The 18,644-nt window shown below is 39.0% G+C and overlaps 1 protein-coding gene across 3 annotated transcripts in view; it reads left to right on the forward strand.

The window, feature by feature from the left end:
- RAPGEF4 (Rap guanine nucleotide exchange factor 4) overlaps positions 1 to 18,644 on the forward strand; it is a 285,737-nt gene that overhangs the window by 78,500 nt on the left and 188,593 nt on the right. The window lies entirely within an intron of this gene.

The following is an 18,644-nucleotide window of genomic DNA, read 5'->3' on the forward strand; positions in this document are numbered from 1 at the left end:
CCCCCTTCCCCCCCCCCCCCCCCCGCCTAATTCCACCATCCTACAAACGCATATTCTCTTATCTGTCAGAACAATCTCGTTGTTACACATCATGTAGCTCCTGGAAAATTCCACACTGTACCTTTGTACGAGAATGAGAGTGAAAAATGCAAGTAATATCATTGCACTATTATGAAAAGAGTTTTGAGCTCATGGGCCCCCTGAGATCCCTGACCTGTCCCTAGACTATACTTTGAGAATCACTCTCTAAGATAAATTTCCAGAAAAAGAATACTAAGTTGAAAGGTATGAAAACATTTATGTCTCTTGATAAATATGATCACATTTATTTTCAATAGCTTTTATTCTGCCACCGGGAGTATTTGAGCATGCCTATTATATCCAGCCTTGGCCAGCATGACTGTTATGTATTTTCTTCCATTATAATAGACACTGTTATTGTCATTGTGTTTCTTTGATTACTGCTGGGATGGTTGAGATTTTCTTATATATTTCTTTCCTGATTATGTTTCATCCTTCTGGGACCATGTTACTCGTACATTGGCATTTATTTATCAGTTTATATAAACACTTTATTTGACCAAGATATTAACCTTTTGCTGTAATTCCTGAAAATATCTTATCTTGGTCTGTTGACTTTTCATTTTTCATGAATTTAAAGTACGTACATTCTAAATCCATTAAATCTCTAACAAAAAGGCTATTTTGTGGTTTAAAATTTTTTAAATTTGTTTTGTAAAGATATCTTTCATTTGTAGCTGATTTGAAAAGTCACATGGTGTAAGCAATAGGATTTTAGTCAGTGGTGCTGTCTGCATGAATTGAATAAGTTTTAAAAACTTTTTTATTGCTTCTCTCTTCTGCTTCAAAACATTTATAAGTGCTCTTACAAATTCATATATTGGCTCCGATTGTTTCTTATAACATCTATGTTATAATCTATTTCTTATAACCTTATTTTAGCAACCGTAACAAAGTTTTCTTAAGATTTCTTTTCTGGGTATTTGTACCATGACCTATGTCCCTTCCACTGCTCCTCTGCTTCGGTTTCTGTGAAGATCCCAGTGGTTTGATAGTGGAACCCTCCAGACCTTAGTTCCCACTGCCCCACCCCCCACTCCCCCAAACACTGCTCTAAGCTTTGAGTCTGAGTGAAACATGAGTGTTACCGGGATACCTTCTGAAGTTAGTGAAATGAGTCCTCTTTTAAAATTTTATTCTATTTATTTATTTGTTTGAGGGGGGAGGGGCAGAGAGAGAAGGAAAGAATCTCAAGAAGACTCCCCCTGCTGAGCGTGGAGCTCAACTTGGGGCTTGATCTCATGCCTTAAGATCATGACCTGAGCCGAAACCAAGAGTCCGGTGCTTAACTGACTAAGCCACCCAGGCGCCCCAAGTGAGTCCTCTTTTTTGAGCATCTGTAACTGTTTTCTTCGCTGTCCAGTATCGTATCTACCTCTTTAATAGTTCTGGGGAAAGCACAGCTCTTAGCAATAAGTGTTAATGAAAATGGCTTTTCATTTTTAGGTCTTTGCTATTTGTTGTGCATTTTACTTTATTTGTTTGCGGGGCATTTTTGCCCATGCTTCACTTTGTCTAAAATTCATAGAATTGCCTAGTACCAATATACTGAAAAAGGAAAAAAAATCTCTCTATAATAACTTGCATTATATCTAATCCCTGTTATAAAAGCATAACAGAACTTGGAAAAGGGAAAATGTAATAAAATGATCAGATATGACATTTAATAAAAGACCTACCTAGTCAGAGTGCCTGGGTGGCTCAGTTCATTAAGTGTCTGACTCTTGGTTTCAGCTCAGGTCATGATCACAGGGTCGTGAGCTCGAGCCCCACATCAGGCTCCACATTCAGCATGGAATCTGCTTGAGTTTCTCTCTCACTTTCCTTCCACCCCTCCTGCCTCACAAGTTAATAAAAATTTTAAAAGAGAAAAGATCCACTTACTCAGGAACATACTCAACTTTGTGAAAATACTGTAAAAAGCATTTACTTATCAAAAAGTTATGAAGTTTTTAAGCTTTAAAAATATTAGTGTTCTACTTCTCTGAAAACTGTATTACAGATCACACTACCTCCATCAACATTTTCTTTCCTTAATTACCAAAGGTTTTGTCATACATAGCAGATGGCATATTAATGAGGTGATAATAAATGAAAATTAATAAATTAAAATCATTACATGACTTCCTGATAGTAATAATTACAAGCATGTGCATAATAGTCTAAACTATTACATGTCCTGACATGGTTAAGAAATTTTTAGAAAAGTTTTAACAGAGTTGGCATTCCATCTTCTGAAATTCTCTTTCTTGCTTTCTGCCTTTGGCTTTATACTTTCTCTCCTTCATCCTAGCCTCTTCTTCAGACTTCATTTAGGACTGAAATGTCAGACTTATCTTTTTTCCCTCCAACTTTTTATTCAAACTCCTAAAAATTCAGAAAAATTGAAAAAAGACTAGTAGGAAATACCAAGTTTACTTGAATATTTTAGGTTGATAATTTTTCTCCCTGCTTCTCCCAGTCCTACCCAGCCTCCTTTTATAATCAAGTATGTGTATCTCTTCCTCTTCATTTCCGTCCCACCATCGCTGTGACCTCCCTTGTCTCTCCTCGTGTCTAGCCACTGTTAAGGGAGGCGGCAGGGTTTTTAAAGACCAGGGACTGGAATCAGCCAGATCACATGACAGTCAGGCCCAGCCCTATGTCCTTGGGCAAGTTACTTTACTGCCTAAATCCCTTTCCTCGTTTGTGAAAGGAGGTTAACAATAATCTTATCACAAATGATTAGAAGGAAGAAATGGTATGATGCTATCAATTCCTTAGCCCCAAGGAAGCACCGAGTGAAGGTGGGGAGGGTAGAGACAGACGCAGATGGAGGAGTTCATGCATGCCTGCTCAGACCTAGTGCTGCTGTGTCTGCTGCCCAGGGAAAGTGTTTAAACCATCTATGTTGGCATCCAAAACTTTCTAAATGTGGCCATTCATCCTTTTCCAGCCATATTGCTTCTATTAATTTATACAGATATTTTTCTCAACTTCAATCATATCAGCAAGCCCTAGTTGGACATTCACGAAATGCCAGGTGCTATGCTAGGCACTGGGCACACAGATGAGAACAGCGTGTGACCCTCAAGGAGTTCACAGTCTAATGAAGATAAATATATGAAGATAAATTTTAAAATTGGATTATATGAGCTATCATAGAGGTGTGTATAGGGGCTGGAAGTGGGAGGAGGAGATGGTAACTGCCAGGGAGAGTCAGAACAGTTTCCAGAGAAAATCTCCTTGTGTGTATTGTATTCCTAAAGCCGACAGGAAGGTGACTGACAGATAGATGTCACCAGACACAAGCAGAGGATACAAGTGCTACCGTGGGAACATGTCTGTTTTGGTGGAACACGGAGGAGGGGTCATAACAACCCTCCAGTTTCAGGGCAAGCTTGCCTCCGTCTCAAGTTCTTCATGGAAAGAAGAGCCTGTCAGAGCCTCCTAGCCTTTCCTGAGAACAGCGCAGGATTTTTATCTCCTTCTTTCCCCTCCCTGAAGCACCCCCACCCCACCCCCAGCTCTTCTGGACGCTAGCATCATGCCTGCTTCCTCCCTGGAGCAAAAACACATAACAAACCCAAAAATGTTAAGTTCCCTTTATGTCCACTCACCTCCTTTCCCCACCTGTCCCAAGACCCAGCCCAACTGCTGTCTCCGCTAACATCTCCAGGTCTCCTCCCAATCAGGTGAATAACACCAGGAATGAATGATGGCAGCCCCTTCAGATCTGTCTGTGAATGAAAGGCCAAGAGGAGGCTGGTTGCCTCCTGAGGAGATGAGGGTCCTGTTGATGAAAACGAGCATGACTGTAAGGTTGAGATCATGTGAGGGGATGGGGATAGGAAGTCTAGCAGCTGGAATTGCTAAGATTCAGGGGAAGTGGAGGCCCAGAGCACTGCTGTTCCTCCGAACAGACCAAGAAACCTGGAAGCTGAGAGGTTCTGGGGCTGAGAGAGCCCCAAGCAAGAACCTGAATGCGGCTTCAAAACTGACCCAGAGGAAATTAAGGACCACTAATAGACACACTCTGGGGATCCATTTGGTTTCTCCCCGATTTGGAGGCCTGCCGGTCTTCATCAGTTGGGGCTTTCAGTGGAGGCTGTGCCGATGCTGGTGCAGGCAGAGCTCCTAGTAGCCATTAGGTCTGGGTCCTTGGGTCACAGAAGGCACAGAGCACTCCATGTCACTCTTTTTAATCTCCCTGTTCCTGTGGGGCTTGGCAGGGTCTTCTCCGATCTGTTGGAGAAGGAAGGTGAGCCCCTTAAGCACCCCATTTGTGTAATTTGTGACATGACCTAAGACCAGCTCTGATTAAACATCATTGTGGTCTTTTGGATTTTACGTTCATATGGTGGGTCTCTGCATGTGAATAATAACGAACAATAAAAGATGAATTGTATTGACCACAAACTAAGTGCCAGAAGTCATTCTTATATTGTCACAAATATTAGTTCTTTAGTCATAAGTTATTAAGAGCTTAGTCTCAAGAATATAGTTTAAGTATCCAGTTTTGGGAGCTTTTGAAATAAAAAGAGCCTTTTTTTTTTTTTAACTTAGGAAGAATTCAAGATTAGACCCAAATGTTAGCATTTTGCCCTGTAGTAATAGGATATCTTATTTGGCCTATGGTCAGATAGGTTTATGTGTAGTGTCAGAAAGGGGGACTGGTTCATAATAGGTGACTCTAATCCAGATTTCATGAGCTCTGGGGAGTACACAGATCAGCTACTGAGAAACCTGCAAACCTCTGATAATTTTTATGTGTATGCATTTCTGAAAAGAGAGTCCAGAGCTTTCATCCTAATCTGAAAGGGCCCCATTGCCCCCCCCCAAATGATTAAGGACCATTTTCTATAGAATCAGGATACAGATCAGACCATGTAGTCTGTTGCCTCTTTATGTGGGAGAACACTGAACATTTACTCTGAAAAAATCTTCACAGAATTTGTGATGTGAGAATGGAGATGATGGATAATTTTCATTGTGGCTTTCAGGCAGAGACATTGGTATCCAGAAACTCTTCTTGCAGTGAAAAGAAATCATTAGGAAAAATGCCAAGTTCCAGCCTCAAAACAGAAATGCTTTGCAGTAAGAGGTTCTACCAAAGCCTGTTTTAAAATAAATATTTCTAATTCATGGAGCCATCGCTCCTCTAGACAGAGCACATTTGAGTATGTTGTATCCAGTTCCAAAATGACTGAACTTTAATAATTAGTTTTCATGGAAGTGTGGTTTTGTATTTTCAGTTCCATACCTCTCCCCCAAAATCACCCGCATGTAATAGTGCCCACAAGGCTAACTAGACACCTTCAGACAATGGTACTAAAAATTAGCTATAGTATGGCCCACCATGCAGAATAATTGTCTTTTTTTATTTAAAGAAATTTAATTTATTGAGGCTAGGTAATGCATATACATGGTAACTAAATTGGCTAATTAAATTTAAATTTAAAAAAAGTACAACAGAATATATATAATGAAAAACATGTTTTTCTCTCACCCCTGCCCTAACCACCAGCTCTCTTGCCAGAAGCAATCCACTGTTACTTGCTTCTTCTGTAGAAGATTTTATGCAGAATATTCTCTTTGGTTAGTTTTTGGGCAAGACTTCCAAAGCTTACATTTGATTCTTTTTCTCAAGCTCTTGAGAAAGAAAAAAAAAAGGTTTTAAAATTTCTAAAAATATCAAGACATTTTGAATCATGATCTTCACACAAATTGACTCTAACATACCTACCAGGAATATAGGTCACTTTTTTCCTTTTCCTTTACTAATTATTTAAATCCCAACAACGTGACTCTCCTGTTGGCATGGTGTGATGTTGTAAATCTGAGAACATTATGGCAAAATGTAACTGTTTTTCAAATAGAAAACTCTAAGCTTGTAGGAATCTTTTTAGTATAATTCATTTTAATTTTTGGTTATTACAAACTAGTAAGTTGGTTGAAAATTCAAAGTAATATACATGACTAGTAATATTGAAAGTGTAAGAGGTAAATAAAGAAATAATCCCTCCCTCAATTTGAGTAGAGGTATTTAATCATCATAGCTATGGGATATCACATTGATACCATGCAAGTAAATAAAACATGGGAAATTCTTTTGGTATTAATTTTCCAAGAAGATCTCCCTGTAAATAACCTCTAACATATCTTTTATATTTCCTGAGTTGATATATATGTACCAATCAAGACAGACATCCCTTGTGGTATAGATGACCTTGCATCCATGGCCCTTGAGAGAATAAATATGTATGTTGACAGTGCAGCTGTCGTGAACTGAGTTCATAAAATTGGATTTGTTTTTTTTTAATCGGACATATTATTCTTGCTTAATTTCATTGTGCTGACCATGGTTTCAGTGCTCTAAATCAGGGAGAATGTTTGCCCACAAAAGAAAAAGAGAGCAGCAATAACAATATGAAATATTGCCTTTGTTTTAGTAAAAATGTTTCTTTTTTGGGTACCCATCTTCTTTCAGCTGTGTTCCCTGGGTCTTATTATTTTTTATGTTTTTTTTTAAACAAATCTATGTTGACTTGATGTAAGGAGTAACATAAAGCTCATAAAACTTAAATGTGAAATGAAAGAGTGGGTGAGGTATGGTAGAAAGAAACCTATTTTTTAATGCAAAAAAGTAGGACATGTATGTACATGTTCAAATAGTACAGACAGAGTCGACTACGTAATTTGTGGGGCCTAGTGCAAAATAAAAATGTAACATCCCTTATTCTCCCCAGAGGAAGAAAGTGTCACTAATGGTGCTAAAATACAAAGCTTTTTCCTTTCTTCAGCATTTTCTATCTCAATTCATCATGTTTCTTATTTGCTATTTAATGTTCTAAGTAAAGAATAAATTAAATTAGTAGTGCAAATTTTCTGTTTGTCTTTCAATGGTGCAATGTGAGTTTTAAATGCAAATATAAGGACATTTAATTTGTATGTGGAATCACCAAAGCGATACAATTTCTATTTCCTGGCTTGTACATGCACATTTATTATATTCTTACCAGAACAGTAGAGACCATGAACAAAGCTAATTCAACTGTTTTAATTTCAGTTCTCGATGCACACAGCTTCTACCTATACTCTCGATCTGCAGCTGACAGATCGCTAAGGCAGGACTCAGGAAGAGGAACTATTGGTTTCCCTAGCTTTCTTTTCCCTTTATGTCATTGTTTTCCATGTAAGTGGTTGGCTTGTACAGGGAAGTAATATGAATAAGAAAGGATATGATAGAGTTCCTTTGTCAATACCACTGCACTCTTTGTGTTCAAAGCAAGCTCTGATTAGAATGGAAAATGGGGCCTCTGGGGCTGTCAGCACCTGGATTTGCTCATTGGAAGATGTAACATGCTCACTGTATACTTGCATTGAGATGTGTTGAGCTCCCATGCCTCATAATTGCACCTGAATCCTGTTCTCATGAGGTACCGTGAATGCTCTATGTGAAAGGGGTGTCAGGGAACAGTGGACATGCACATGGTCCTGTCTCTGCTCACATACATGCCCCACTCTTCCATTGCACTTCACTTATAGAATGCAAGTTCAAAGATAAAATCACTAAGAATTTCAAGGTGGTGATTGCAGAGCATTACACTGAGGGCTCAGAGCCCTTGAGCATGGGGCCCTGTGCCTGCACAGGTCTCGTGCCTGTGAAGCCGGCCCTGAGTATAGAAATGCATTAACTGAAGGTAAATTTCTCACTTTTCCCTTGCTGCTCATATACCCAGCTCTTTTCCTGGGGTGGGGTGGGGGGGTTATCTCAATATCTTCTTTAATAACATTTCTGATGGATACAGCTATAGATAGGGAGATATGTACATATATAGAGTGGTAGATTAAATATGGCCGCAAATTCAGCCAAATTTGTTTTTCCAACCAAGAGGTGCAATCTTCTTTCCTCCTTTTGAATCCAGACTGGCCCTGAGACGTGCTTTCACCCTAAGACTGTTATGGGAATGACTGTGTTTGACTTTGAGTGTTAGCCTAAGAGGCCCTGCAGTTTTATTCTTGCCATGGGGAGTGCTTCCTCTATTGTGTGAAGACACCTGAGGGGAGGAACCATGTGTTCATTCCAGTCATTTCAGCCGTACCAGTTGAGGGCCCAGAGAAGTGAGTCCATTGAGTCCCAACCAACGCCCAGCTGGCTGCAGCCACCTAGTAAGCCCAGGTGATACCAACAGAACTGCTCAGGGAGCCCACAGAATCGTGAGAAATAATAGAGTCATGGTCTTAGGCTACTAAGTTTTGGGGGGGTTTGTTATGAGCAATAACTATTTAACGGTATTTACATTAAAAACATTTAAACCTGTATACTTCCACAAAATGAGATTACATCGATCGTATTATCTATATCTTGCTTTTTTCCATTTAGTGGATCTTAGAGATCCTTCTGTCTCCGTGCACTCAGCATTATGCTGAGTTTTTCATTGGCTGGATTGCCATAATTTATTTAACCTATTCCCCTGTTCATGGACAGTTACATTGGTTTTTTTTCTTATAAACAGTGCTGCAGTGGACATTCTTCTACATATATACTGATGTACTTTTATGGAGTAAGTCCTTACCTGTGGACATTATGTGAAATTTACAAGTTGATGAATACTTTCTAATTACACTTTAGAAAGTTGGCACCAATTTATACTTCACTGTATATTTCAACAATGTGTAATTTCGAACTTTGAAAATTTTGCCAGGAAAAAAATTGGTATATTATTATTATTATTATTTTGTTTACCTAATCATGAGTGAGGTTAAGCATCTTTAAAAATATTTCCTGGAAGTTGTGGTGTTGTTGTTTTGTTTTGTTTTGTTTGTTTTTTTGTCTGTGAGTGACCAGTTTATATCCTATGTCCAGTAGTCTGCTGGATTGTATCTACAGTTTATAAAGTTATAAGAGCTCTTTGTAAATTAAACATGCCTCCTTTTTACCATATTATTAAAATATCTTCCAAGTTTTTTGTTCAAGATGTATTTTGTGACCAGGCGCTTAGGACTAGAGAGACATTTTCTAACTTGCTTTATGATTTTTTTTTCTCAAGATAGTTCATTCATTAATTTTTTCCCTCTAATCTCTTTCCTTTGAACTATCCCCCAGTTGCACATCCCTAAGGACGTACTACTATAAAACAAAACTTTTAAAAGACATTTTGTTGTTTATCATTTTCCCTTGGAAATTATTTTAATTTATCCATTTAATGTTTTTATCCTTTTGCTACTTCAGGGAAATATGCTCCTTCAGGAGGTTAATCCTGAATTAGTTGGTTGCTAGGTCTGTTGACTGCAAAATGCAGTTCCCAGCAATGATTCATCCTTATCTCTTTGGGGGAAACTAAAGGGAAGACTGCCTTTTAAAATTATATCACGTACTGTTTTTCTTGGCTGAGCCGTTTCAATACGTGGTCCCTCATTCTCTTTAGAGATCAGATACTTTTAGTGGGACTGTCTTACAGGGCTGGAGTGAAAGAACCCTGGATGCAGAGATGAAGTAATTCCACCTTCGTGCCTGGATCTGATCATTCCCATACCCAATTCATTGCTCGTCAGTGGTTCTGGAAAAATGGGATATAGTCATGTGTGGAAAATAGCAGAGGCAGCTCCAAAAACCTCGGGGGAGGAGATTGTTAGGAATGTCTATCAATTGGGTGCATATTATGAAGGTAGAGGAAGAGAACTACTCTTAATGAAAAACTTGATTTGGAGAAGCAAACTAAAATGGTGGTGAAAAGTGCAGGTAAACCGTAAAGCAGAGCTAGTGAGCTCCTCTTCCGGAAAAGCTTGGAGACCTCTTTTAATACACAGCAATCCCCTTGGAAATAGATAAGATGTTTATTTGTCAAAACCAAACAGCTTTCAGCCTCTTTGAGAAATGAAAAGCCTAGCAAAAGATTGGTTTTCAGTAAAGAGAAATATTCTTCCTTTAAACATCAAAATATTTTGGGGGGGCCCTTGGGTGGCTCAGTCAGTTAAGTGACTTTTGATTTCAGCTCGGCTCATGATCTCAGGGTCTTGAGATTGAGCCCCGTGGAAGACTCCATGCTGGGCGTGGAGTCTGCTTACGATTCTCTCTCTCCCTCTGCCCTGCCCCCTCTTTCCCTTAAGAAATATATTTTTGGAAAACATTTTTATAAATTATTTTATAATCTTCTTCTCCCATTTTGTCTTAGGTAAAATACTACATTTTGTTTTCCTCTATCATAATGACTGTGTCATCCTGGGAACTTTATGATCTTATACTGTACTTCAGTTGTCTGGTAGAAGCCCTCAGGGGCTTCTAAGCTGTGTAGTTTTTGCCCCTACACTAGATGGCACCACTATAGAACAGAATTCTATAGTTTTTCTGTTTTCCCCCTTCCTCCAAATTCCTGGCTCTCACTTTTCATAGCAATCAATACTCTTGTCTGTAGAAACCCCCCCTTTATTACCTGTCCCTGGTGATTTTTCTCTAGTAAGTGTTGGGAAACACATAGCCACTCTTTCAGCATGGTCTCTAAAGCAAGAGTGAGCAGACCTTGAAGAAATGAGATGTTCACGCTTGTAGCAGTGTCATTTACCAGCTCTGATGTGTATAATACATGTCACATTTGGTTTGGTGGCTTAAGTGACTTATTCGCAGCTTTTAATTGTGTTCAGGTTGATTAGATATGTAAAAGGACCTCTGGATTAGTGATGTATGAATGAAGGGATTTAAATCTTTATAAAACATTATTTCTAAATTATGTGTTAAGCTGTAAACATTATCCTATGGAAAAAAATATATATCCTATGAATATATAGGATTATATATTCATTAATATATAGGGGGGCAATTTCTAGGGTAGAAAGCACATGGCCTGGGTGTCATATAGACTTGGGTCAAAATGAGATTTTACCGCTTCCTGGCTGTGTGATTTGGGCCAGGGGTTTGTACCCTAGTTTTCTCATCTATAAAATAAGATAAAATATAGCTTGCATGGTTGTAAAGTATCTGAGTGTCTAGCACATAGGTGAACATTGAGTGAAAGAATTTCATTAAATGATAACAATTTTAGATATATATATATATGACTTCAATGTTTTATAAATGTGAATCGTTAGAATACATTCTCAATATTTATGATAATTTACCCTTATTGATAAATAAATATACAATTATAAATCACCAGTACTGTACACAATTGTTTAATAATTATAAACTCTCTTAACAATTATCCATTTCTAATTCAGAAGTCAAGTTATCAATGACCGTGAAAGACTGAAGTCATGAAAGAGCTCAGGCTAGCCAGTTTTTCACTCCTCTAAAGTTTCCATTTCCAGGTTGCAATGTGAGTCTAGGGTGAAAAGAAGATGAGATTGAGTATCACTCTTCCAAACTGTCCCTGACCTTGAATGAAGGTGATATTTCTAGCAGCTCCAGATCTTCTGAATAGAAGTGGGAGTCAAGGTAACTCCTGACCCATTTGTAATGGAAATAGACTCTCCATGTAATTAAAGATGTCACATCTCAGTGTAGATGCAGGCTTATTTTGAAAAATGCAAATTGATAAATAGCAAACATCTAGGCAACAAAAAATTTCATAGTATCTTCCTTTGGGTGCCAAAACTTTGTCAGGTATAGACACGTAGGCTTGCATAAATAGGTGCAAAACACACCCACTTCTATTTACCTGCATTTAATTCTGTTCTGTGCAAGTGAGTATCACTTCCAAGAGATTATGCCACAATAAGCTGAAGAAGGCTTAGATCTCTGTGCTTTGAGGTTAGAATTTTGGTGCTTTGGAACCACCGGAAGTTAGCTGGGTAGAGGGTCAGTGTAACAGCCTGTGGTTGTAGCTCTTGGTCACATGATGCCTCAGATGTGAGACACGAGTGTAAATTCACAGCCCTGATCTTCCTTTCTGTTGGTGTGATAAAACATGCTCTGTTTGGGCGTTGCCTGGTAGATGAGAATAATATACTGTTTGAGTAAGAATGGTGTTGTCCTGAGGCGTGGCGTCCTTTTGACTTCCTCCCCCAAATGGAGCACTTCCTGCTTTCCAGCTGAATGATGAGTCATGTGAAGAGACTTGAGGATGTGACACAGGAGATGGGTCAGGCCCTAATTATTTGAATGGTATGAATGACAAATCTGCTCATATCCCATCCAGGTAAAGCCAGGAAATACAAGAAGGGCTGGAAATAGCTCATGGCTACATGGCAGCATCTCCCAAGGCTAGTCGTTTGGTGCTTTCAACGTCCAAAAGTGCCACATCAAAGTCGTAATGTTTACCTGCATTCTCATTGCAAATCCGAACATTCTGATGCTTATTTCTATTTCTTGTGATTTCTGGTCACTGGGAAGTGTTTTTTGAGTAAATTCAGAGTGACAGATTTGTGAAGTGTTGGTATACCTGAGCTAGACCTTTGTCTGTGCTCTAATAGCAACATTGTGGCCAGAAGAACCATCATGCTAGAGCACTCCCTGTGGTGTGTAAGGAAGATGGCTTATACTGCCCATTTAATCATGTTCTTCTAGAATGTGAGCATTAGCATTTGTTGTCGGTCAGGAGGCACTTAGATATATTATCTTGTTTTATCCTAATTATGACTTAATGAGATAATAATAATAAACAAAATTAGTGATATGCCTAATGCTTACTGTGGGCTTGTCATTATTCTAAGTAGCCATTTGTCTCATCTAATCCTCCTAACAACCCTGGCCAGTAGGGATTACTGTCCCATTTTATAAGTTAGAAAACTGAGACTTAGATTGAGGAATTAGATGGCTAATAAAGTAAAGGAGTTAGGACTTAAACTAGTCTTGTCTGACTTCAAACATTGTGATTTGTATCATGTTGTTTCTCTCTCTTACTGTCCTCAGAGTATCAGCAACAAGCCAGCCAACCAACCAGACAAGCCAATAACCAAATAAGCAAGCAAACAAACAAACAAACAAACAAACAAAAAAAACCCAGTTTCAGCCTCCTTTAATGGAATATATGTGAGAAAAATGCTTGTGTTCAGTTGGAGAACAGTAGCCCAAATATAGCATAGGGTTCTCTTCTCACTGACACTGAGAAGAAAATGGAATCTATACCATTGAGTTACATTCAGCAAGTATGAAGTGCCTGCTGTGTTGGTCATGCTTCTTATGAGACCCTGAGGTGAAAAAGCAAGAGATACTTAAGAACATCCTCTTAAATAAGAAAGCTACTGTTCTTATTTTATCCCCTCATGCTAATACATATCATTTCCTACAAGTGGCCGGTTGGAGGGTATTCCCTCTGGTTTCCTGAGAGCTGAGACATGTTCATTATTCTGTATATATCACGATGTGAAAGAACATCCTCCTAAAAAATGGCTTCCCGATTTCAATTTCAGCGCACTTCGCAGAGAGTCATGTTAATGGCCCATCATGATAAGATGATCAAATAGTCAAATAGTCCAACCTCTAAATGCACTGGGAAATCTGGGTGAATGGTAGTCTACTATTTTCCACCTTTGTTTTCCCTGCAACTTGTTTTTTGTTGTGATTGACTTAGAGAAAATGAAGTACGATATATTATATGAGTCAGCTTTTGGAAAAGTAAAGAAGACTCCAGAGGCAGTTTTGTCTAAGGAACTCTTGTGTGTGATATAAAGTGAATATCTTAAATAAATGTAAGATCTTTCTAAGCATGCCAGGGATCAAAAGTTTAGCTCCGGAGCTTCTGGGTGGCTCAGTCTGTCAAGCGTCTACCTTCAGCTCAGGTCATGAACAGGTCCTGGGATGGAGCCAGTCGTCAGGCTCCTTGCTCAGTGAGGGGTGTGCTTCTCCCTCTGCCCCTTCCCTTGCTCATGCTCTCTCTCGAAATCTTTCTCTCAAATAAATAAAATCTTTAAAAAAAGAAAAAGTAAACTTTGGCTTCTTTTACCACATAGGCATTTTTTTTTTTTAAATTATAGGAGCTTTCTTTGTCTGGAGATGATTTCAGAGGACTTTTTATATACATTTTTGATACAATTTGAAGATACTGTGCACACCAAACACTTTCGCTGCCCTATGCATTTTGTTTACACATGTGCACATTTATCTAAAGTCCACCGTGGTATGGTACATACACAGCAAACAGACAGTCATGGGAGAGATCAGGAGGAAGAATTATGTGAACCATGTACTGGAGAAAATCAAACCCCATTTGTTTGTACCATATGTTGTTCTTTACTATTCTTATTTTTTTCTTAAGAGCCACAAATTATGCCAGTTTCCAAATATGGGCAATAAATAAGATTGTCTCCTTACCCTCCCCTAATCCCCATACACCAAACAGAGAACAGCTCCCTCCTAATATAGATCTCCATGTCCCCAACTCCAAATTACCAGCAACAAATTGAGGATCTCCATTTATACTTCTAGTTTTTGTGAAAGAAATATATTGTGGAAATAATTATGGTGAGTTAGAAGAAATTATTCAGTTTCCTTATAAAACCAGTCTTTTCCACCATCTTAAGCTTTAAGGAGAAACTTCTATTTATTCATTCATAGAATATTTACCGAATATTTAGTAGGGGCACATCATCATTCAAATGATATTCAAAACTATAACATATGTGCCTTGGGCCCAAGGAGGTGACTGTCTAATTCAAGAGATAATTCACATACATATAAAAAATTGAGTATTAATATAAAAATTTAAAGTACTAACATTAGGGGGGAAATTAATGGTCCACAGAATGATGAAATGATCTATGTCATACTTGCCATCTTCTTAAGTGCTGAATTCCTGTTTTCTTTCTAGTACTTTCTCTTGTGTTTCATCTGTAATTCAAAGCCTGCGTAAAAATCTTACTTCCTCCATTGAAAACTTTGAGCATGAGGAGAATTATGGTCAGATTATCTTTGGGTCTAAATTACTCATTATGTGCCTTCTTTTCCATTAAGCATTTGTGTTTACTTGCTTTTTGCTTGCTTATGACTCTATTCATGTGAGAACTGGTTCCGAGATACTGAGCTGGAGTATAGCTACTTACACATCTTTAAAGAAAGCTTTTCCTCTAGGGAAAAAAAGCTATGCCCTTAACTGAGCATGCAATTCTGAAAGGCAAAGGAGCAAGTGGACATCCCAAATCAACCTGGCTCAGAGGTACTCAACCCACTCAATGGAGTACTGTGTTTCTACTTGATCTCCTACACAACAATTATTCTACCCACTTAGCGATGAATCACTTGTTCTTTGGTCCTTTGTGCCTTTCTCGTCTTTGTTGATATTTTACTGTCTACTTTACTTCCTAGCATTATGTGCAGTGGTGGGGTGGGCCTACTCGGTGATGGTCAGGTCTTAAAGGACCGAGTGGAATGTCCATAGCCAGTGACTGTCACATTGAATGGGCACTCAATTAATATTTACTAAATAAAAAACTGTGAACACTTAGATGTAGATTTTAACCAAAATTAATATTATAGTTCTTTTATAGGAAAGAAAATCCAATGGAAAAACACCAAGTGAAATAGCCCTTTCCTTCCTCTTTAGGCCATTTCAGGGAAACTATCTTGAGATGTCTTGGTAGCTGTAGTGCATCCTCCTGTTTTCATAGTTGAGAGGTCAAGAAGCAGCCCCAGAGAGTTTATGAGGATTTCCCCAAGGCCACCATGTAAGGCAGTGGTACAGCCAGACCAGCCTTGGTATTTCCCCATTGCTGGCCCACACCTGTCCCTTTAGCAGAATCTCTGAATAGGAGTTAAAAGCTCATGTGATAAGGTAAAGCTGTGGATTAACTGTGTTTCCAAAACTATTTTGAGTATCTGATGAGAGTCATAGACCCTCCCTCTCCTTAGAAAAATGTATACATATGAAGCTTTGTATATAATTTCAGGCATGAACTTCATGGATCTTATCCAATGACAAGCATCTAGGTAGGGTTCATGATCCCCACTTCAAGAAATCCTGATTCAGATGGTATTTGACAGGAAACATTCTGCCTATTTCTAAACTCTTCTATACTCTAATTACACTGAGTAATTACAAGACCATACAATGTGGATACTTACTACCACTTCTCAAAAGCCCATTTAGAATTTAATTATTAATGAGGGAACAATTCCCAAAGCAGACATCCAAATCTACATGTTGGCTGAAAACACCCCCCACACACACACCCACTCCTGAACATAAACTATTAATCTAAAAAGCATCTACTTTACTCGATATAAACGCAGCTTAATGACTTGAAATTTTGGGTTTCCTATAACTACCTAATCCTCCATTTAAAATTTTTTATTGTCCCTCTGTTTCTATCATTTTTTTATATTAATCACCTGTCATAGTATGTATCATTTATTAAGTACCTACTCTGGAGGCTAGAACATTAGTTATGCAGCAAGTATATATAGACCATCTGCTATGTGTAAGATATGCCGAGAGTTGCAGGGAATGGGTTCCCCAGAAGATACAGGCGTGGTCTTTTTTCTCAAGGAGATTATGTAGGTCTTAGGTCTTTACTGAGTGCTAAATGGGCCTCAAGCAAGAGAGACAGAGACAAAAACCACTTTTAGGTGAGGTTAACAACATGAAGGAGGTGAGGGGTCTGTACTGGGCTTTGGAAGGTAAGTGGGATTTGAGAAGGCCAAAAAGAAGTGGAGGGTATTTTAGTTGATTCCAGTTATCTGTTGCTACATAAAAAACTACCCTAAAATTAGTCACTTAAAACAACCACATTTTTTTTTATTATTTAAATTTAATTTAGTTAACATATAGTGTATTATTAGTTTCAGGGATAGAATTCAGTGATTCATCAGTTGCATATAACACCCAGTGCTCATTACATTACATGCCCTCCTTAATGCCCATCGCTCAATTACCCCAGACCCCCAGACCCCTCCCCTCCAGCAACCCTCAGTTTGTTTCTTAGAGTTAAGTGTCTCTGATGGTTTGCCTCCCTCTCTATTTTTATCTTATTTTATTTTTCCTTCCCTTCCCCTGTGTTCATCTGTTTTGTTTCTTAAATTCTACATATGAGTGAAATCATATGGTATTTGTCTTTCTCTGACTGGCTTATTTCGCTTAGCATAGTACCCTCCAGTTCATCCAAGATTTCATTCCTTTTGATGGCTGATGCAGAGGAAGGGGAACCATCTTACACTGTTGGTGAGAATGCAAACTGGTATAGCCACTGTGGAAAACAGTGTGGAGGTTCCTCAAAAAGTTAAAAATAGAACTACCCTGCGACCCAGCAATTGCACTACTAAGTATTTATCCAAAGGATACAAAAATAGTGATACAAAGGGGCATATGCTCCCCAAGGTTTATAGGAGCAATGTCCACGATAGCCAAAATATGGAGAGAGCCCAAATGTCCATCAACAGATGAATGGATAAAAAAAGATGTGGTATACAAAACAACCACACTCTTATTTTGCTCACAAATGTGCAATTTGGATAGAGCATGGCAGGGGGTAGGGTTGGGAGAGAACAGCTTATCTCTGTTCCACTTGGGATCGTTAGGGGACAACCTAGAGGATAGCCAGGGGCTGAAATCAGCTGAGGGCTCTGTGCTGGTATGTCTTTCCGTTGACGCTGGCTGTCAGCTGGCCTTTCCACGTGGCTGCTTGGCTTTCCCCTAGCAAGGAGTCTCGTATCAAGAACCAATGTCTTGGGGCACCTGGCTGGCACAGTCGTTAAGCGTCTGCCTTCGGCTCAGGGTGTGATCCCGGCGTTCCAGGATCGAGCCCCACATCAGGCTCCTCTGCTGGAGGCCTGCTTCTTCCTCTCCCACTCCCCCTGCTTGTGTTCTGTCTCGCTGGCTGTCTGTCTCTGTCAAATGAATAAATAAAATCTTAAAAAAAAAAACAAAAACCAATGTCCTGAGAGAAACAGTCAGAAGCTCCTTCAGTTTTATGACCTACCGTGTAAGTTATCTATTGCCACTTTGATCATATTCACAGGTACACCCAGATTCAAGGAGAGGGAACCTAGGCCCCACTTTTAACTCATTCAGGTCACATTGTAGGAGGAGCATGTAGGATGGGAGAGATTGCTGTGGTCCTTCTGGAAAACATAGTCTGCCACACAGGCATGGAGTTAGAGCGGTGATGTTATAGAGGTGGTAAAGTTACAGGTGCTGGGGAATCAGTTTGAGTAGAACGGAGAATTTGTGGATAGAAGCCTGGGAAAATGGATAGGAATCTAAGCCAAAGAATCTGGACTTGGATCTGTTGACACTAGTTGAGTCTTTAGAGTTTTTGCTGGGATCACAGTGACAACGAGCATGATATGGCTGTAGAATGCTCGATAATATGAGGGGGAGGTTGAAGGGGGCACGGTGACCGGGCATTTATCACCTCAGTCTAGATATACTGTGATAAGGCCATGCCTCTGGTGAATATAGTCTAGAAAAAGGGAGCAGGTGTAAGAGATGTTGCCAGGGAATATAGGATGTTAAAAATAATTGGAAAAGACGAGTAAAGGAAAAGAAAAAGGAATAATGTCACCTTCAGAGCTAAGTAGAAATCTAGACTCTGTTCTTGAGGACGTGAGGATATTTATAATCCCTATCCCATTTGTGAATATTCATATTCATATATTTCATTGCAGCCATTTTGATTTTGACTCTGTGTTTGATTTCGAGATTGTGGGCCCG

This window comes from Ailuropoda melanoleuca, chromosome 2, assembly GCF_002007445.2.
Source record: "Ailuropoda melanoleuca isolate Jingjing chromosome 2, ASM200744v2, whole genome shotgun sequence".
Lineage (NCBI taxonomy): Eukaryota > Metazoa > Chordata > Mammalia > Carnivora > Ursidae > Ailuropoda > Ailuropoda melanoleuca.